General features: G+C 35.4%; 1 protein-coding gene across 1 annotated transcript in view; it reads right to left on the reverse strand.

The window, feature by feature from the left end:
- The window catches only part of plppr1 (phospholipid phosphatase related 1), an 82,173-nt gene extending 64,728 nt beyond the window's left edge, over positions 1–17,445 (reverse strand). Inside the window, exon 1 of the mRNA XM_088630242.1 lies at positions 17,215–17,445. The gene's annotated coding sequence lies outside the window, so the exon portion shown is untranslated. The remainder of the gene's footprint in view (positions 1–17,214) is intronic.
- Between the last annotated feature and the right edge of the window lie 6,039 nt (positions 17,446–23,484).

Genomic DNA, 23,484 nt, shown 5'->3' on the forward strand with positions numbered 1-23,484 from the left:
TCTACAGTAAGTATGAACTAGTGCTTTTGCATGCTTTTCCCTTTATAGTTTTGTGAATTTACTGGGACAATTTATTAATTGTAGCAGTAAACCACGAGGTGATTCTTTTATGGCTATTAGACAACCAATCGTCAGGAACAGTCAGCAATACAAACTTGGATTCAAATACATGAGATACATTCATTAATACATAAATTGTGCATATAAAACATATAATGGTCTGCCTGAATACAGATCTTACTGTGAGGGTTATCAAAATGCAAAACAAAGAAATACACTTCAGTATACTGTTTGGCTATACCATATCGTTATTCAGTCTCATTAATACAACTTCTACATTAGATACTCAAAAAGTAAATACATTACTCATATTAATTAAACGGATATCAACTTATGTTGAGGTAACAATTGAATTCTTGAGATGCAATGTAGAAAATTGGGTTACTTATCCAGATATATATTCGTATTTCCCTGGGCACGGACACAAAATCCAGTTGTCAGGCTCTATTGTGGCAACATCCAATCGGCACGACGCTGGCTCGGGGCCAGTCCTGATGCAGGTCCGAGTCAGAAGAAGGGAGGAGGGAGAAATCTGTCAGCATCGCGCAGACAATGTTTCTCTCAGGGACCTACTAGTAGTCCAGCTGACTAGTAGAAAGTCTCTATGCACTGAGGTTGACTGCGGGTCCGAGCAGGTCACCCTTTTGAGGGAAGAAAGTTGGTTTGCTTCAGGCGTAGCGGCTACTTCTGGATAAGAGTATCCAGTTGCCGACAAGGGTCCGACTGTAATGCTTCCATCGATCAGGCGGATGCAGCGGGCGGTGCCAGTGATTCACAAAGTCTCGTTGCGGACAAAAAAGTCACCAGATCTGTCTGTACGTACGGACATCCTCTGGCTCGCGGTTGGAACAAAGTTGCAAGTCCCACACTCTGACAACAGTGCTGGCAGTCACGTGACTGAGTCTTTAAGGGCGCAAGAGTGGTCGCAGCAAAGTTCAGTGTCTTTTTATCTCGAACAAAAAGTGGTGATGATTGGTTGAGAGTTTGGCGGGCATTTGAGACCCACGTGGGGTTACCACACCCTTCAGGTTCCTGATTGGTTGATCAAGGTGAGAGATGAGTAACAATGACTCCTGACATCTAGGACTGCAATCCAGAAGTTCCCAAGAATCTCATAGACAGATAGGCACCAGGAATGGTCACTGATCACGATAGCCAGGCATGGCTGAGTGCATCTCCATTTGGGAGCTGCTCCTCATCAGTAAAGAAATATTCCAGCATGAATGCCTCTCTATGGCCAGCGCCACAGACATGAAGAAGAGAGATGGGGCCTCATTTAGGAAAGCACAACAACACTTATTTCGATCTTATTAATAAGCATTGCCGCTGCACCTCCAAAAGAAATGCAAATTTAAGTTGAAAACATTCCAAACCAAAATGTCTCTCTTACATATTTAATGCAATGCATTACACTAAAAACTACAAAAAATGGATAATGTTAACTTAAGAGCTATCAATATCAAATGCATCTACCCCCTCTTCAGCTAATCTGCAGCTAGGCACATAGGCAGATATTCAGGGAAGTGAAAACATTTGCTGATTTATATATTCCTTTTAAAAAATATTGTTTCAAGTATCATTTATTTTGCTGTCTCTGTCTTGTCAGTTTGTCATCTCGTTTCACTTTTTATTCTAACCACACTGATCCTTAGGCATCACACATCAAACTGCAAGCCTTAAAGAATTCTGCGCAACAGTTTACTACACTATTTCCGTTTCATGCAACATCAAACTACACTGTGCAGGTATTATGTGGTAATAATGCTCTTTCTGTGCTATAAAGCATGGAGACTGAAATTCATGAGAGAAAATCTGATTGGATTAGTATTTATTTTACAGATATGGTTTCACTGCCCAGTCCCAAAACTAACTAACATACTGCTGAAGGACCTACTATAGGATGTCCCTTGGCTTTGGTGATTTGCAATTTGGAAACCACATCTCTGTCGTTGTCTATCAAACAGAAAAAATGATTTTTAAACTGTTATAATCCCTACCTAATTGGTAAGTAGAAAGTTGAAATTATCTAGACAAAATAAAAACTTAAATTTAATGAAGGAACAGTACATTGCAAGTCTTTTAAAATCTTTGGTGTTCTTCCAAAATATCATCACCCTACCCACTCTTACACTCTGTAATATAATATATATAAAAATAACTATATATAAAATATATAATAACTTAAACATATATGAAGTACCTATATGTTTATATATACTGTATATTTATTTTTTTGATGATTCTAAATGACGTCACTGTCTACAAAATTATTTAGTTTTTTATTACCTTGTTTAAATTCAGCAATCATGGATTATGTGGTCTCTACCATATTTCCTCTTACCTGTCCAGTATCAGAAAGAAGCTTACTATTGGGAGTCATGGCAATCCCAGAAGCACGAGGTGCAAGGTGGTACAACAGTCCCTCACAGGGCACACACACCAAGAGAAAATTAGAGCTATTAATTAACCAAGTCAGTATGACTTTCGAAGTTGGGAAGAAACAGAAATGCCTGGAGGAAACCCCTGTGGAGACATGTAAACCCTGCCCAGAAGGTGTTCTGGGTCAGAATCAAATCTACAGTACAAATATTTGAATTAAATATGGATTTACAAGACTGCATGTATGTGAAACATATTATTCTACATGCAATGAAGTGTTGTATATAAATGATACAAAAAAATTAATCATCCTCTGATACCAATTTAAGTTATCATATACTGGGTATGAAAACAATATCCTCTTTAGTCAAGAACAGTATCTGGACTGTATTACCAGTTATTTTAGGCTGTTTTAATTCCAAAAATGACTGCCTTTCTGGGATTAAAACTGCACGTCAGATTTTTCCTCCAAGTTTCTGCCATGCCATTCTGCAGATCACATTCATCAGGCAATCCCTGGGTCTTTCTTTTCTGTATCCCACTCAACACGAACATCATGAACATCCACAGCATTTATCATACAAATAATACAAATACTAGCTTATTCTTATAAATGCTATACTGATATTTCAGTGGAACTTTTCCTAGATAGCAATATATTTTCTGTTACAAAGAAACGAGAAAAAAAATAAATAAAGTACAGTTGTCCTTCATGGTCTAGCTGACAGAAGGTTTATAAAAATGTGAAGATCATTTTGCAGGTTGTCAAGGCGTACAGTAGGGTGTTTGTGAACTGTGTTTTTTTTTTTTTCGTTTTGACAGGAATGTGTTAACTTTAAGAAGTTCATGTGTCCCATTGTCTAATATGATCAAACAGCTGAAGAAGATCTCTGGGCTGACACAATCAAAAGTCTCCCAGTGCATTTTTATAACAAAAATAGTAAATAACTTGCAAGCCCAATCATGCTTTTCCCAATGAAATTGGGGCTTTTACCCCTATATTAAATATTTGTATGCAGTATCTTAAAAATGCAGGAATTTTCACTGTACGCATTACATTTATATACTTAGGTGTTAATACAACATCAAGATAAATACTGAAAAACTACTGATTTTATTATTCTAATCAAGTACGATGTGACAGTTTTTTCTATTAATGGGCTGAATGGTCTCCTCTGTGGAGTTCTCAAGGGGTGAATTATTACTGTACCACCTATAAAATGAATCAAGAGTCTTGTGGGTTAAATATTACTAGAAAATCATAATTTTACATTTAATAATAATGTCTGTTTTGTGGAGCATTACGAAATATAAAAATTCTACAAACTACAAGTGAAAAATTCAAAATCAGAAAAGAAAATGTAAATACCTAATCTGCTGAAACCTATTAACTTAAAGGAAAACAACAGTCTACAAAAGCATGTGTGCTTACATGATGGTGTTGGTGCTTATAAAAGTAAACATAAAAAGTGCAAACATGTTTCACTCTTCATCTCATTCTAAATACACAGATTAGTAATTCAAGTAATGTAAAAATCTAAAAATAGTATTTGGCAAGAAATGCATGATTTATGATTAGCACATACTGTACATCCAGGTGGATGCCTAAGTACCATCATAGAAAGAAAATAATACAAATCAGAATATATAGTATTAATCTAAAGCACATGTGTTATGCAACTAGTGGTATAATATTGATATAAGAACAACCAAATAATTAACAACCAAAATAGTGTCTAAAAAATACTATTCTCAAGATATTCCTTGTTATATGTGAATTTTATCTGCGAGGAAGTTTCTGAATGCCATTTAATCTTCTACCAGATTTTGAGTACCTGTGAGTTCAAGAGGCATGCATGAGCTGCGATGCGTGCTGACACAAGAGTCATTTTTACGAGAAGAGGAGAGAGTAACCACAGAGTCTGATCTCTTCCTTTCGCAATCAGCCTACTTTGCAAGTAGAAGTGTCCAAAATTTCTATTGATATGGTATATAAATAAGGGTGAAGAGTCTGATGATGTTAAGCCATCTAGAGATCCATGATGAGCTTACAAAAAAAAATTAATGTAACTGATAAGTTGCTAAAAGGACTCAGTAATAGTGCTATTGGTTGGTTGTTTGGTGTAAACAAATCTGCATTTCATACAATAAAGAAAAGTGAGAAACCAATCAGAGCAAATGTAAAAACTAGAACAGCAATGTCACTTTAGGTCTCATACATGCTACGTGACATCGTCTACATTGGCATCATCACAGCAATAAAGGTAAATATATTATGTCAGAAACTCATTTTAAATCTAAATAATATGTTTTTCTTTTCTCTGATCCTATTGTTTTACTTTATTGTAGATGAACAAAATGTTTGAGGAATTGTAGTAGGTTGAATAGTGACTTCAGTTCCCCTAAACCTATTTTACCACAAATGTACGTACTTACAGATGCCAATGGATTGTTGTATTTGAATTTTGACTTTTTTATCTCTGCAAATATTTTGTAAATTTAAGGAGCTACTGATGATCATTTCTGAACTTCCCACTCACACCAAGAGTCATTCATTAAATGTATTTTAACCACTGATGAATACTGTATCAAGGCTTGGCTATGAAAAGGTAAGCTTCAAGTGGTATAATACTGACCATGCAACACACAAAACAAACCTGTCCCCAGTGATATTAACATTAACTGGCCACTGACTACTGCTTGACCTCATCACAAAGTGAAAAATACAGTATAACTACATATGTCAAAGTATATAATCTATCTTGCGACAGTAACATAATGGAACAGAATCTTGTTTTCAGTGCATCTGATGTGATTACTTCATAAAATGGATTGTTTTTCAAGCTGTAAGTGGCTGTTATGTACATACTGTATGACTGCAGATAAAGAAATGACTACTCAAGCCTTTTAACCTAGGGTCTATCCATTGCAGCACTTGTTATTTTAAGGCCATTATAACATGTGTTTAACAGAAGATAATACAGATCATTCAGTAAATTAGAAAAAGGAATGATATGGACATGGAATCAGGTCATTATAGCTTAACCTAAAATAGCATGTTCAACTGTGAAATTACTCTTGGCATGAGAATATCAACAGTAATTTCACAGTTGAAACGTTTGCATTTTATACAACATTATGATTATGCTATTGGATTTTTCAAACGATTCTATAGTTAAGTTTGTCAAACATGATGACAGTTCAAGAGTTAGTTTTTACAATATGAGTCTTGACCACAATACAATTAAAGTTACCAAATTCAGTTTAATACATTATGTACATAGTATTTAGTATTTTCGGTTTTAATAATTCAAAAGCATATTGTACATTTTTTTCAATACTATACTGATGCACAGTGGAAAAAACAACATTCTGAATTTTACATCAAATGGTCATTGGGAACATGCCTTATATTATTTACAGTTATATAATAAGCAGATAGGTGTATTTATTGAGAGGTACTGTTCTCTGGGAAAAATAAAATACTGTGCTCAATACTGTACACATGAATTCATACCATACATCCCACATACTGTACTCAGTATTTGGTATCTGGAGTTAAAATGAGGTGATTAAGAATCTGTTTAAGACATCCAATAAATATTTTTGATGTACCATTTCAGTAATGAAAATCAGCTGGTTTCTATCAGCATGATTGAAGTCATCTATCTGTAAGAAGGGTTGCCTAGAGAGTGAGATGTTCTGCTTCAACAACCAGCTGCTTAATCTAGAAAAAACAAGAAACTGTCTCTGTGACAGACAGGCCATGTCCTGAGAGGCAGAGGGTCATCACACCAGCCCAGGAATGTCACATCCATCTGCACAGTAATTTTCAGAGTGCAGTGGCTACAGTACAAGAATGTACAAGAAATAAGCTGTACATTGCCAGAATGACACAATCTCTATCTCACCATTTGCATGAAAATGGTCTGAATACTAGGAGGATCAGGTGATTTTGTTTGATATAATGTACATGTTTTAAATATTTGAATCTATCCTGCAATACCCAAGTACCAGAGTATTTAATTCTTTACTACTGTACATCAATAAATGTATGAGGCAAAGTCCCAAGGAAGGTGAATTAGTATGCAAATGGATGACTCAAACAAATACATGAAATTTATAACACCAGGAAATGGTGCCACATGATAAATAAGATATGAATTCTGTCAACCAAGCTTTTACGCTCATGTTGCCACACTTTAGTGCAGCCGAGCATGTTAAAACTAGCAATGTGTCTAAATATTGCAAAGATAAAACATCCAAATGCGTAAACATTTAATACTACTTATTTACAATGAAATATAACACCCAAGAATTACATTAATTGAAAAAAATGTTTGATGAGTGTTTTGTGATAATGAATTAGGCTTAGCCCCACTGGTTGAAGCCCAGCTTCCTGACCATAGGGCAAGGAGGCTGCAGTAGGACCCCACATTCCAAGGGGCAGCTGCAAAGGTGGAGATGGAGTGGAAAACGAATGCAAAAGGACAAATGAGGAGAAAAGAGACTTAAATATAGTATTTACATTTTTTGTGAATGTAAGAAATGGCTGTAGGAATGATCGTGATTTAGAAAAACTGAGAACTGCTGTCATCCCCCTCATATTTTGGTTATAAATTCCATTTATTTTATAAGCATACTTTATTTCTTAAATCTGATATTGGTTACGTGGTAGGATGGCATGTTTCAGACAAGATGGCAGATCTGTCTAAACTACATTCCTCAGAAAACAGTTGGGAATGACCTACCATCCTCAGTTCCCTGACCAACTGATAGAAGAAAAGTGGTCAGGTGGCACTTAAGAAACAGGAAGTGGAGTCTTCCAGTGTTATTGTGCTGGCTTGAAGGACAGCAGATCCTTTGCTATGCACCTACATAGGGAAAAGGAAACAACTGACCGTGCAACTGTGGGGCTCAGAACTTGTGTGAAGTTTGATTTAGAACTAAGGAAAGGTCTGCAAATGAGATGGGCTGTTTGGCCATCTTCCTTTTTGGTAGTTTAGCTGCTACATTAATCTAAAATTTCCACCAGCCATTTCTTAAAAGTGTTCCATAGTTAGGGCCTCAACTACCCAATAGGGTAAAGAATTAAGGTTTACAATTATGACCCCCATGTTCTTTTTTTACTGCCAAGTGTGAAACAGTCCCCTGTTTCAAATCTTTCTATATGCCCTATTCATTTTTTAGACCTTGATCAAACCCCCTCTCAATCTCCCCTGTTTCAGACTGAAGAATGATAGCTCCCTTAAACTATCTGTACTGTAGACAAGATTCCCCTAAGACCAGGAATAATCGCTGTTGATTTTCTTTTAACTCTAAGGCTAAAATGCGGACATTAGAAGAATATAGATTAACATCCAGATTCCTTTCATGTGTATCTTCCTGCAGCTCAGAAGCACCCATGTGGTATGGACAGTGTATGTTCCTTAAAGCAGTGTGGATCAATTTACACTCACATATTGAATTTCATTTGCCAAGTGTCAGCCCGTGACTCTGTAACTTTCTTGTCACTCTTCCTGCGTTTTCTACTTTTTCTATTTTAGTATCATCAGTAAATTTGATTAGTTGGGTGACTGTACTAGAGTCTATATGATTGATAAAGATCAAGATGAGTACTGAGTCTAAAACGGATCCATGCGGCACACCACCCAGTTACAGGTCATGGAACTGAAGATAACACACCATTTCCTGTTTGATTGCAGTTCGCAATACAGGAACATACAGTACATGATCTTGGAAAACTCCATTGACTTTTAATTAGAGAATTAACCATGTATGAGGGACCTTGTCAATCTATTTGACAGGTCTGGGGCGGAGCGGCTAGACCTGTCAAATAGATCTGGTGGTTTGAGGTCTGGTGGCTCTGTGGCTAAGGATCTGCGCCTGTAGCTGGAAGGTTGCTGGTTCAAATACCGCAGCCGGCAGGGAAATCCTACTCTGTTGGGCTCCTGAGCAAGACCCTTAACCCCAACTGCTCCAGGGGTGCCATACAATGGCAGACCCTGCGCTCTGACCCCAGGATCTCTCCCTATCTGTGTGTCTCATGGAGAGCAAGCTGGGGTATGCGAAAAGATAATTCCTAATGCAAGAAATTGTAAAGGGTTAATAAAGTGATGTTATTATTATTTCTAGAATTTAAAATATGTAATGTCAAGGAAACAGTTAATAGGTTAAAATAGCCTTGGTCGTATTCTTTTAAATTGGCTCTATCATTTCCATAGCATTACCTTTAGTTTACTGATTAAGGTCTATCCCCATTTTTGTGAATTGATATTACATCTGCAATTTTCCAGTCTGTGGCTACTGCTCCCACACCTAGGGGATCTATGAACTACATCCCTAATTTACATAAATATGACAGAAAATACCATTAGGCCCAAGTGATACTTGTTATTTTTTGGTATCACTTATGAAAACATACCCATTACAACTGGAGCTTATTGGCGTCTTATAGAATAAACACTGATGTGATATATTCATTTAGTATGTTAACTATATCTTTATTTTACTCTAACCTTGATCCTCTATTATCTTTCAAAGTATTCTCTCTTATACTGTTGTAGTACAAGAAAAAATACTTTGCATTATTTTTGCCCATATTGCAATATTCTTTTCTGTTTCCTACTTAGCAATTCTAATTTTTTTTTCAGCTTCGCCTGCAGCTCTGCTCTTTTTCTGCTCTTTTTTCATCTCTGAGTCATACACACTCTTAAACAATCCATGTAATGCTCTCTAACTTCAGATTTTTCCTTTATATCTGCATACAAATATTTAGGCCATATTTTCCTGGACTTCGACTTCAATGTTTTTGGAATGAATTTGTTTTAATACTTTAACTCTGTGTTGCTGACATTTAATCATCCTTCTTCTACTGTCTCTGCTTCCATAAGTTCTCACTTCACACCTTTGCCTCATTCTTGCATAGTCTGTTTTTTCTAAAACTATAAACTTTAAAATGATCTTGCATTTTTTAGTTTCAATGTGCTCCAATGAAAATAAACCCTTTTATGGTCATTATTTCCCAAAGGTTCTATCATGTCTGTTCCCTTAATTATACCCTGGTTGTTTTTTAAATGTTGAAGTCAATAACAGTATTTTCCCTGCCTTTGCTGCCCCTTTGCTGTCTGTTTTCTGAGTATTTTCCCTTGCACGGTAAAATAAAGAGCACTTGTTCTTTTACCTTATAGCTGTGTGAATGTCTGTTTTGCCTTAAGATCAGCTGATTTTAAAAATCCCAGTTTGGCACACCAACCTTGGGTGTGTCACAATAACATTACGTCTTTAGACGTGGAAATAATTACCTGAATTACCTGAATGAGAGCACTGTACAGTACAGTCTGTAAAAGCAATATTACCAATCACTAAACAACAAATTTGATGTTTAATCACTTTAAACAAGAAAGTTAAAAATACATTTGAGACTAAATTTAACTAAGTAAGATATTAAAGGAAACACTTTTATTGAAGCAACATATGGCTTCATTAGTGAAAACAGATATTAAAATACTTGCTTTGTTGCATTGAAAATCTGTAAACTGAACGTTCATGTTTTATACAGTAGAACCATATGCTGTATTTTTGCCAGCTGTACAACAAATTATTTTTAACAAAAGATAGATTGACAGTATGAACAATAATCAAAAGTAAGATATTTTAAGAACAGTACATGCCATACTTAAAAAGTCAAACTGGGATTTTAAATCATTTATCAGTTACTAAGAAAGAACAATAACTAATAACTTCATTTTAAAGAGAGAAATTTCATTGTAAAATACTCATCAAAATTACAAAGCACTAAAACTAAAAAATAATATAAGGCTGTGGCTAGGGTTTAAATAATTTCTGGTACTGTACGTATGGCCTGCTTGAAGTATATTTAAATTAAATCTGGTCCACCATAGCAAGTACATTTGACACCCTTGTTCTACACTTAGTCTTGAACAGAGAAGACTACAGTATGAGTGGACTTGAATCAACTCCTAAAAATCCTTGAGGCACTGACAAAGTCACCCCAATGCAAGACTGTATAATCAACAGTGAAACATGAACCAGGGGATACAAGTGAAAACAATGTGGAAGTGCATTTAAAGCTGACAACTGAAAGCATCTCTTCACACAAAAAGAATGGACGTAGTATGGGGTATGGAACCAGCTATCCAGCCATGTTGTTGAACCTGATGCCCTGGCCTCCTTAAAAAATGGCTGCATGAGATTCTTGGATTAATCAGAAACTGAAAAAGAAAATACTGTAAATCAAATAGAGAGTCCAAACAGCCTCCTCTTATCTAGAACTATTCTAAACATTAAAGGCATAGGTTTGTCTTAATCACTGTTGCCATCTAATGTCTCACAAGCTGTGCCAGCTGCTCCATTGATTACTGAAGCAGAAGGGATATCTTTGCTAGTTCAGTAGAATCAGATTCTTTCAGCTTCTTCATAACTAGGAAAACAACATCCTCACCATCTTGGATGAATTGCCAACATAAAACTAATTTGAAAAGTTGAAGAGATAACAAAATACTAATGAAAAGTGGTGGCAGACGGCATAACCTCTAATTACGGGTTACCATCTCAGCACTTCAGTCATGTAACCCCCCCACAGAGGTAGATTAGTAGCACTAACATAGCAATCACCTAAACGGAGCTCTGAGGAAAATGGCTTTTTACACTGCCTGATAATTCAGTGCTGAAACTGAACATCACTCAGCTGGATTACAACAGGATTGCACCACTGCCAGCTGACAGAGTTCGAGGTAGAAAGTACATGTTCTGATCCTGAACTACCAAATGAAGACACTGGTCTCTGTAAGATGATAAGTGATAATTTTATTGTTTCAGGGAAACCTTGAAACACTGTGTTAGTTTGAGCTATCATACCACTGTAAACTGTAAGAATGATAAAAAAAATATATTATGATTAGTTTTATTTCTGTTGTTCACACCTGATCTGAATAAAATATCACTGAGAATTCATCCAAAATTGTTAGATTGTTCTAAATGATTGTCTTTTCAACATTATTATTCTGCACACAAGCAAATCAAGATAGTCAAATTAGATTCAAGATAATTGTTAAAACAGAGCAGTGTAAATGAACTCTGTCTTATAATGGGGTGACCAATAATGTTCCTCTTGACAAGCAATTCAATATGCCTGACTGCATAGAGTTCAATGAACCTCTGTGGAGCCTGCAAATCACTCACGTCAATAAATCCACCACAAAATCATAATTAGAACATATTTCCCCTGTTATTTTGGTATCATTTTTACATAGCCTTCCTGATCTAAAGATATACAGTAGGAGTGTTCTTTTGGATATAAGTTTAGGGGAATACTTGGAGTGTAAAAAACACTATAATTATTGCTGAAAAGCAGAAGTTTACAAATAGTTAAGTGACGATGAATGATTACTTGAAAGGCATTTCCAGGATCCTATACAGAAAATCAGCAGTCTCATTGTATCCAATAACCTTACGCAGTGCACTTGCTTTCATTTTTTGATATGCAAAACAGACAAAGCCTAAACTAAATTCTACTTCAGGTTTTCAGATAAAGTCAGGATTTAAAGGGAACAGCTTCATAAACATAAATCCATACAAAAATCAGAGTACTTACCATCTTACTTTGGTAAGGCAGTTTTAGCAAGATAGAAATACATCATTTTTTAACCATGTGGTAACAAGATAAAAAATGTTAACATTCTTACACAACTACTGTGCATTGCATGCCAAAGGTGTTCAGGCCAGCATTCATGTAAATTTCTCCATACAGTGAGTTTATTATAATATTCCTAGTATTCCTACTGTATGTACTGTACAAGGCATATTCCACCAATTGCAAAACAAATATATTTTGGTCCACAAATGTATGAATTTAAGCACCTGTACCTGTGAGACAGACCTGCTATCCTCCTAACTTGTTGTTAAAGTGTGTAGAATTTGATCTATCCAGACTGCTAATGGAGCATGGCTCCTTTGGTTTAACAGAGCAAATGGTTACATAAGAAGGCAGATTTGCCAACAGTGTCCTAAATGAATCATGAAGTATCACTAACTTTGGCTCAACATTAAGTAACTTTGTACACTATTTGGCTTGTTCATTCTGTACTGTACTGTATATTGAGCAAACCAGTCTTTACAATGGAGCTCACAGCTGGTTTATCAACAAAACTGTCATTTTAGAGTGTGATTTTTTTCCCTCACACATGCTGTCACACACTGAATAATGCTAACTTAAAACACTTTACAACATATAAATCATAAACTGATAGTTTTGTGGGAAAGCGTAATTCCTTTCTCTAATAGGCTGAATCAGATCCTTAAGATAAAACAGGTGCCAAAGTGTGCTTAGTTCATGTGGATGCTCCTTACCACTATTTTTAAGGTAATTAAAATAGAGGAACTAACAGGAGGAGGAGTCCTTGCTCCTTCTCAATATTGCACAATTCAGGCTATTGATATTCTTGTTAATGTCGTACTTTAAATTGTATTCAAGTTATAGATTTTTCATTTAGCCAAAATGACAACTAGGCTGAGTTATTATTGAAAAATATATACTGTATATAAACATAACAATCCCACAAATCAGATCAAAGGAGGGTATTTTCATCACTTTCAGAGCTTGAAGAAATTACCTAAACAGGTTTAGGGGATTTGATATTCAGAAACATTAAAGGTATTGGTAGAGTCGATGAAAGGAATTTTTCTGGATCAGGCTTATATTTAAGACCTGATTCAGGAGACACTGCTTTAGACATATACTGTATAGGTGTACAGTATATCTACAGTAGGTGTTATGGGAGTCTAGAAATAGATTCTCAACTACACTACTGAAGCAGATACTATGGCATCTTCAAGAACTAAGCGCATGGCATCCTCAGGACAAAAAGCTACTAACAATGAGGGCAGACAGATGAGACAAATATCCTCTCTCATTTGTAACCTTTATGTTCTAAATTTCTAAAAAAAAATCCTACTTTTCTTGGGAATCACAAATGTGTTTGCAATATGATCATTTTTTCAAAAGCCTGTTTACTCCAATAAGAATTTAATTGCTTTCATTAGCCATTATTTTCACATGCTATTGCAGAATCTTAGCTGGGGACATATGAGCAATGTCCCTGAGATGAATGATAACCAGACAAGTCAACCACAGACTTACAGCAGATGAGATTAAAAACATTGGCCCTATGGCTCTTGCCTTATGGGCTGGCTGAATAGCCTCCTCTCATTTGTATCCTTTCCTGATCTTTAGCTACACACTTTGACATCCCTTTAAATCACATAATCCCTGGGTACCTTATTTTCATTACTGCAATTCCCTTCGTGCAAAACCATTCTGTGAAGAAATGTAAACTGCACACCATTATTCAAATTCAAATTCCACTCAGACCTTCTGCACAATTATACAATTAAATATAATATAAAATGGAACAAAACATGCAAAATAAAGCTGAAATCTATTAAACACTCTGACCAAATTAAATTGTTTTATACAAGTTATGTATGTGGCAATTACAGGAGAAAAAGAAATCGATACTTGCTGTTGTCAGTATTAAATGTGCTTCCACACTCTCTTCAGGAAAAAATACAGAAGAGGAGATGGTTGTATTTACCATGTATATATTTATTGTTAATGTAAGCACACCTTTTTGGTTAAAGTATTAAATAATAAGTCAGTCACAGTGCTTATTAAAGAATCTGCACTTGCCAGTCACAATCAATAATTTAATTAAAAACTAACAAACTAAAATTTGTAAGGCCTTCAGCTGAGGAGGTGATGAAGTAAATGGTGTTATGTACTGAAATGCAAATTCTGCCAATTGCTATGATAAGTGGAAGGGTGTGCTAATCATTATTTTGACTCTTAATCAGATCTGGGATTGCCTTTAAAACTACATGTTTATAATCACCCCACTCAGTAAGAGCATTCTTATGCTGGAAACCAGATTCTTCAGATTTACCATTTCAGTTTGTGTGTAATCTATATACAGTACAGTATAAAATTCTTCCTTACAATAGGTGAAAATCAACACAACACATTTTAAAGGATGTTAACATTGTTTTCATTGCAACAGTTCATTGTTTTTTTTTTAATATAAACTTCATTCAACATCAGTATTAATCACAGTGTGCACCTTAAGTCAGGTAGCTTTCTGCTGCTTTGTGGACAACAACATTCTCCTTCTCAGGGTCAAAGCAATTTTTCTAATAACAGATGCATCCTTCAGAGAACAAGACGAATATCAACAATAAAAACTAACTTCCCCAGATAAGACACTTATTTTAAAACACTACATTCTGCTAACTTCAGAACAATAGAACAATGGCATTTCATGATATTGTGTTGCAAACATGTTTTTTAATTCAAAATCTTATGTCTTCCAAGCTTACAAGTGGCTTTGACAAAATGACAAATTAATTACTAATTATTCTATTTACAAATCTGCTTTTATCTTTATCATTCAGTTTTTAATTCCAATCTTTTAAGATGAAGAAATAACGTTTTTGGATGGGCCTCCCACGTAGTTCAACTTGTAAAGTCAAGCTCAAGCACAGGTTCAAGCTTGTGTCATGCTGCTAGCCGGCTGAGGCTGGGATTCCCCAAATGGCATCGCTCAATTAGCTCAGCACCACCAATGAAAGAGTGAGATAAGCTGGCCAGGCCTGCCTTGGCTCTCAGCATCAGAGCAGCTTCAGTGTGCTCCCAGGCTCTTGTACTGTAGGTTTGAGGTGCTGTTGATGAGGAACATGGCTCTCCCCTGATTGGTACAGAACCTCACGGAAAGGATGCTTGTGATGTGTTAAAAGATGAGTGGTTTGAAGGTGAAAGGGTCAAAGGAATCACTCCCCTGTGTGTGCTGTCGTAGCAACCAGCAGAGATGTGAAAAATTAGGGAATCGCCAGAAAACTGATGGCTCAAAAATACAGCGAGTATAAAACAATTATTTCAAATAATATCAAAATGATGTTTTTATAATACATGGGCTGAACTTGTGCCACGTCCTCTTGAATTAATATTGCATCGTACAACATTAACATTACTTCCGGTGATTCTATAGTTTTTACCTTTTCACTCCCAGCATCCTATTGGGGTTTTCATTTCTCCTCTAGTTAAGGACAAAGACGACCCAACATAAACATAAAATATTGCTTTCACAGGTTAGTCACATCTTCTCAGTAAGTATCACGTAAGTATAATCTGCAGTTGTCGTTAGGCACTGCTGCGACAATGTTTACAATCCCCCAACATATAAGCAACTGAGGGGAATGCGAACAGATTCATGAGTTTTCACAAATAAACTTTCCACTTCTGAGAGATTAGTATTGTAAAATATGTTTTTGTTACGCACTCCTTACACTTTTACAAGGAAAAATAACAAAAACTTCAAGGTACTTTATACAAGCTATATTAGAAGCCTTCTAATATCAAAATTGACAATGCATAAAGAACCCATGACGTAGTAATTACAAGTTAAATATGCCGTAAAATAAATACCGCGTTTTGATATGATTAACACTGTCCATACTCCAGATACTGACTAATCCCTTTGCATCATCTCCAGTGATCCAATCACAAATAACCGACCTTCTTGTTTCATATCAAAAAACGCTTGAGAGGATTCACTCATTTCTGCTTGGGGAAAAAACAAACCACCAAAATACAATGCAATGGTGGTTTCTTGGCACGCAAAATTGGTACTCCAACTTTTTAAATAAAACAAATATAAATATCGGTCTTTCTACATTTTACGATTCTAATACGGATAAACCAATAGCTGGGAATAGAAATTCTTTCCAGAAAATAATCCTCCAATAGGTAAATTATGTTAAACATTTTACTAATGTGCGTACTATAGTACATGGAAATGTTTGGCTGCACTCCAAACAAAATTCAGTTCGCTTAGAGCTTTATTCTATCTGTAATAGTAATATATATATTAAATAAAAGGAAAATACTACAATTAAACAGCAGCGCCTTTTGCGAGGTAATCACAAGGCGGCATTAAGGTAGCCCTAAAAAAATCCAAAAAACACCCAGAAAACCTGTCGTAAATATGCGCAGAAAATAAAACAATTCAGGATGAAAAACCTTTTACAAGAGGGCTCCATTCACACATGGAGCTCCATCCGTCTTCATTTAATTTCACGAATCAATACCTATTTCAATACCTTCCCTTTAAGTTATTCTAGAAAATATTGCACCAGTCATGACCAATTCACTTTATTTGAAGACAAAAGTGCTGAATACGGTTAATATTCGAATGCGCTACAATATGTTACATAAGCAAAATGTGTCAAATAAAGTAATAAAAATAACTATTAGGTGTCTCCGTATGACAGTCAACTGCAGATTCCAGTTCTTGACAGCTAATGCGTTCCACACATCCACTATCATCAAATAAATGCAAGGTGCATCCAATCCAGTGTACAGCAAGAGTATTTATTGACATTTTTTGTATTTTTTTCTCTTCTGGATCAAATCGTAAAACAGAATTGACAACACATTTCCCATGCTTCACGTGCATTTTCATTAATGTTAATGAAGTACTTCTTGAAGGGTGATACTGAAACTGCACATCCTGGGGGATTTATCCCGACTGATTAGAAAACTGGATGCTGCAAATTCCCAAAATATCAACAAACTTTCATCGCTGAACAAGCAACATTGGGAAGCGCAATCACTGAACGCAACAGCAGACAATAGCAATCCTACATGCCCATTTTCCCCCCACATGATTACATGTGCACCCACCCCCCCTTTCAGATGCCTACCTTTCTGCTTAACTTTCTCCTTACGAGGATGAAGACCCAACTAAGGAAGGAGCAAAAAAATCCCAGAGAGCGCACATTTTACTTCTTCATCCTCTTTTTCCACAGTACAGTACGTGCCTTACGGTACTCGGTGCTAGGGCTGTGATTAGGGGATGTCGTGTTTGTTTAAGAGGGTGAATAGCAGCTAGTAGGGGGAGGAGCGTAAGCGCGCAAGCACACAACAATCGGTCGGGCATGAAGAGAAAGAGACAAATGGCCAAGCTTCCGTGTAACGGGCAGCAGCAATGTGAGCCTAGATGCAATTGTAAAACAAAAAAGGGGGAGGCTTGCATAGTGACTCTCCTCTGGTGACCTCTTTCTACAACCACAGTGTCTCTTTGTATGCAGTTGATTTCACAGTTACATACACTGGACACCCATGCATCCATTTTCAGCGTCCAGCCCCCGGTGATAGTCGCGGCTGCCCTGGACATAAAGAATACGATCAAAATCATCCCAAGCATTTATAATACTGTACAGTATAGTCAATAGCAGAGTAGATGAGACATTTTCATGTATTGCATTAAAAAGAGTGTCAAGGCTGCTGAAGCAAAGGCCTGATAACATGCAAATGATTATGTTAATAAAATATACTGTAGCGCTACAATACCTTGATTTATTTTAATTCTCAGCATTAAATGTTGTAGTATTATATTGTTCCGACAGTCAATTTCAAGACTTAATCATGCATCTTTTTACTGTAGAATGTCACATGTTAAGGTTGTCAAAAAGTTTCTCAGTTTTTTGATGAACCCCTTTCTGTTCTGTTTATTAAAATATGCAAAAACAACTTTAAGTACATCCTGAGATACACACCACCTTACCAAAATAATACACCAAACGATTTGCTACATTAGAGTGACACATCGTATTCAAATTAACAAGACTGTCGATGGTATCACATGATACTGACTTACTTTCCTGAGAAATGTGAAGTAATAGCATACCAGACCTTCTCTTTAATGTTGTGTCGAGAGAAAGAAAACAAATGCAAGGTTCTTAAAAGAGGCATGACTGTTGGCAGATGCACCACCTTTTACTTCAGGTAGACTTGAGGGTTATAGGAAGTAGTGGGCAATTGCAGTATAAAAACTATTGTGAGAAAGTGAAGCTGTTATCATTGGTAGATGTTAACCAACCTTATATTAATGGTTATTATGTTTGTAGAGCTGTATATTATACAGGACATTGACATATCATAAAAATAAGTGAAAATGTATTAAGATCTATTTTTTTAAATATTGAAATATATTAAGTGGTATAAGCACTTATCTTCAGTTTTAAAATATTTATCCAGACTTGGGTAGCATGGAGACGTTGCAACTAAAGTTGTTTCCTCACAGCTCTTGGGACCCAGTTTGATTCCACATAAGGGAACTTTCTGTATGGCGTGTGTATGTTATCTCCAAATCCTTTGAGTTTTCCCAGGAATCTGAGGATTTTTTCCACAAGGTCTTAAGTTTTAAGTTATTGGCTAGGATGCTGTGTCTGAACTGTCCTTTTATGCCTGCATGTGTCTGTGTGTACTGTAATGCAGTGTCCCATCCAGGGTGTAGTCACTCCTTGTGATTTCGAAATAGCCTCTGGATTGCTTCAACCAAACCATCTTCTAATAGATGGACATTTAGGGTTCTCATACTCTGGGTTACACATTGTTCATTTGCAAAGCTGTCTTATTACATTGAAACTAAGACAATACGTTTATTATGGTGCACATCACTGTATGCTGTAAAAATGAGTGTACTAATGAGAATGACATTCTCACTCTTTCACAAAATGTCCACTGTCTTCCTATGTACAATCATCTGTGATTATGCTGAGGGAGTTTTTATCAGTTTACTGAGGTTCTATTTAATTCTGATGCAGCTGGCTAATTGCTAGGCTTGTGCTTGAACTACACTATGTCAAAGACATATAGAAAACAATTATTTTCTCACAGACATCCAGTGTCATATAAACACTTCTTTAAGAGGAAATATCCTAATAGAATTACTGAAATCTCATATAATGGTCTCTCTGTACAGGATAAGCTTTATTTTCTGCACTGTACTGTATTATGTCATGAAGGAAATGCTTTTTTAACTATACATTCTCATTAAAAAAGTACATTATGCATTAGAAAGTTGTACACATACAATTTAGTTGTAATTGATTTAATTAGTCGGATAGCATTATTTTCAAGAACATTGAACCTCTTCTGTAAGTTATTCAAAACAGCTTCCAATCCCTTTATCACTGATTACAGGTACAGGTATATTCTGTTTTTGAAAATGAAATACTGTGTGGGTAATAAGATTTTTAACAGATTATCTATTAGTTCACATCAAAATGACCAGTTTGTGTTTATTATTGTTTATCTTTAGTACAACTACTAAACTTAAATGCTACCACTCCAAATATTAGTGAGCATCAAAAAAAGCTTATCACAAGCTGCATAATTGCAACAAATTCAAAAATTCTCAGTAGACCTGTAGAGCCTGGACAAGCATCTGCTTGTTCTTTGGTCACTGTGCTCTACATGCAATGTCAAACCAGTTCATCCCATAAATGTTCAAAGGGGCTCAAGTCTGTGGACATCTAGGGCATAATTGTCAGATTCACATCTTAAGAAAACTCCACTGTAACATGAGGAGCATGAGGATCTGTGCTGTCTTTTGGAATGCTATTACTGTACATCAGGATAAACATGCAAGAACCCCATCAAGTGAGGCTCCAGGACTTGATCGGTGATTGTGTCCATGTGTGCCCTGCAACAGACTGCTGTCCCATTCACAGAGTACCTGGCTATGTGCCTAGTGCTTCCCGGGATAGGCTCCAGGCCGCAGCAACCATGAATTGGATAAGCAGTTATTGAAAGTGAGTATGTTTTATTGTTTATAAAAAGCAGACTGTACATGAATAAATTAAGCGATATGTTTCTTTCGATGCTCATTATTCTGGTTATGCAAAGTCCAGTAATGTTTTCTCTTAAGACAGGGGTAACACCCATTGCCTGGCAAAGTTCTAATGTAGTGCCTATCTATAAAAGAGTGACAAAACTGAAACAAGTAATTATATTTTAATACAGTAAGTCTGTCTTTTTTACATATAAGGATATAAAGACAAATATTAGAACTAAGCTAGAAGAGCATCAATAGTAATTAGAAAATAAATAAAAATAGGAGATAGTCAAAATGGAATTAGAAAAGATCTTACTTTAAGTAACTTGTTAGATTACTTTGAGTAAGTGGCAACCGAAATGGACTCAAACAGAGCATAAAATATTGTGAAATTACTGTAGATTTCCACAAGGCTTTCGATGAAGCACCTCATACAAGATTAATTTTCAAATTACTGTCAGTAGACATTCAAAGAAATGTGCATGTGTTTGGATTGAGAATTGTTTAACAGAAATCAGTGTACAGATAAAAGGTGTTTAGATTGATATACTGTAATTAGTCATCTGTACGAGGACCACTGCTCTTCCGTAATTTATGTCAATGATTTAGATTCTGGTATAATTAGGAAACTAGTCATGTTTGCCGATACCCAAATAGGTGAATTAGTAAAAAGTAGATGAGGAACAAGTAAAGGTTTATTCCATGCTGAAAAGAAGACACAACATTTTGGCTGTGGAACCTTCTTCAGGTGTGAGGGAGAGACTGTGTCTATTTTATATCATTTTCAGCATGAAATAAACCTTTACTTGTTCCTTTGCAGCCGATGCATGCTGACACAGCCACCTACTTGAACTTCATAAACAGTAGAAGCTGCAAAAAGAAGAGGGAAAAATATGAGTAGAAGCAAAGACTGGGCGAATGTCTGACAAATGACAATGTAGTCCAAAGTCAACTATACTGTATATACTTCTTCATAAACAATAATCAAACATCAACCAAACAACACAAATTAAGTTAGTGGGATGTCCTTTTAAATCACCATTACTTTACAGGGGAACTGTAAAGAGTTTGCTGTACTGCAGTGATAATGAAAAAGAATGTATCAAGAAAACATAAGAAATGTAAATATTTAAAGAAGAATGTTTGAAGATTGTGATAAGAACGGAAACAACATTGATAAAAATATAACTGCAGTTTTAAATATTCTTATCTAATTAGTAGAATGTCCATTTTCAGAGCTAGATGAGTACAAATTACAGATGAGGAATTTATTTCCAGCTTCTTAGAAAAACTGCTGTTTTGTTTGTGTTTTGTGTTTGATAGACTGTAAATTGTACATGAAATGAAGATGCCTAAAGATGTGTTCTTTTAACTTGAATCTAACCATGAGAGTCTGAAAAACTGTTCTTTCTCAAAATAGATGTGTAAAAAGCCTGCCAAAGATCTTTTTAAACGAATTAAAATAACTGGTTTCCCCATGAACTGTACTGACAATTTTAAGACCTTAAGTTTTGGGAACTTTAGAGATTGTGTTATTCTCTGTAAATGTTTTATTGAAGCTAACCTGTATCCTCATTTCTGTCTTCTGTTCTCTCTGCAAAAATACATACAGTATGGTTAGGAATGTGTATTACAGTCCATAAGAGCCAATAGATTAAAACACAGAAAAATTGTTTTAACAAAAAGAGGAAATATTTATTTTATTGTAAATTATATACCACTTATTTTCTGAAGTTCCATTAGCTGCTTCCCTAACCCATTAATAGAACTTCAAAAAAAGTAATGGTTGTTAAGTGAAAGGACATTAAAACATATAACTTATTTATTCCTTCATGCACACATTAACAATTTTATAAAATGTGTATAGTGAATTGGAAGTTGTAGCAGTGCCGCATCTTAAATTATAGACAAAGAACTTGTTTCAATACAACACTCCAGTCCTGTGTGATTTTCTTTTCCCTTATCTCATGAAAAATTGAATATGTAAAGCTGTGGAATAATGTTCACATTGAAAACTGACTGTAGCAATCCTTGCAAAGATTTGCTCTCAAAGGATATGTTTTTAAATTTTCATAATACTTGACACAAATTAAAAGCGTCATCATGCGTGAATGCAAGCACTAACAATTAAGGTTTCCTATATCTGCTAGAGTTTAATATTGTTTTCAAAATGTAGTTGATAAGACACAATGTTAATTCAAGCAAATATAAAAAAAACTGATTTATGCAGTTTATAAATTACAAGTCATATTCTATAAAGAATGTTGAATGTTACAAAAAGGTCTTCTACATGTCTTTCTTGAAAGTTTGAAATAAAGGGTGTTGTAGGTTACTGTATGTCCATCCCGTTACAAAGCAACCTGAAAGGTATTAATGCAATGATGTGCTTATTTCAGGATTAATGAGACCCTGTAACATGAGAGATGTATTGTTTTACCTTTCTTTACTACTGCTTCTTTCACTTGCTTGTTGTTGTAAGACTGTCACTAAGTGACAGAAGTGAGAATAGGACTCTTTGTGCTTTAGTTGTACCTAAAACCTAACTGAAATGTATTCAGGTTACGGGAAAATAAGTAATTCCATATTACTGTATGTTTGAGGATCAGCAATGGGCTGAAAGTGAATAATATTGGTGTGGTCTACAGAGGGTTTAATAAGGATAAAGGAAGTCACTGTCTTTTAAAAAGATAAGCTGGCAGTGAATAAAGTACAATCTTCAGTGCAATAAATTAAGGTGAAAAAGAAAAACAAACATTACATGTAAGTGAAGTGAATGGATTTTAGTTTATTTTACATAAGTTATGTTGATTACTTTATTCTATTTGTTGATTTGTATATGTTATGCTCAAAAACATATATCCCCAATGTATTTCCATATCTTTCTCAAGGAAGCACGTCTTTGCATCCCATAATTTTGAACTGTGTTATGGTTCATATTCCTTCTGTAGTTTTATCTGTATTCTTTTAAAGATTACATCATTGCAATATCAATTTTGCAATGCTTCAAAATATTATAGTAAATACAGTATATGGAAATAAGTGAAGTTTAATTTCATGTGTAATGGTAAAAAAAACATGTTTGAGCTGCAGAGTCTTCTGCAGGTATGAAGAAGGCACAAAAGAAGAAGGCTCCTCACATACAGTAGCTGAAATGTTGATTTCTTTCCTTTTTTTTACTTTCCAGGGTGCAATTAACCTCTACTTCATCCTCTGCAGCTGGCAAGCAGATGTAACTCCCCACTCTAACCTCTATAAGTAATGGATTTCTTAAGATATTCTATGTGCAAGGAAATTAATTACTATCACTAACAGATAGTGAGTTATAGGTAGTCAGTCACTTTCAGAAGTTTGC

The sequence above is a fragment of the Lepisosteus platostomus genome, chromosome 4 (assembly GCF_059453375.1).
Source record: "Lepisosteus platostomus isolate fLepPlt1 chromosome 4, fLepPlt1.hap1, whole genome shotgun sequence".
NCBI classification, from domain to species: Eukaryota; Metazoa; Chordata; class Actinopteri; order Semionotiformes; family Lepisosteidae; genus Lepisosteus; species Lepisosteus platostomus.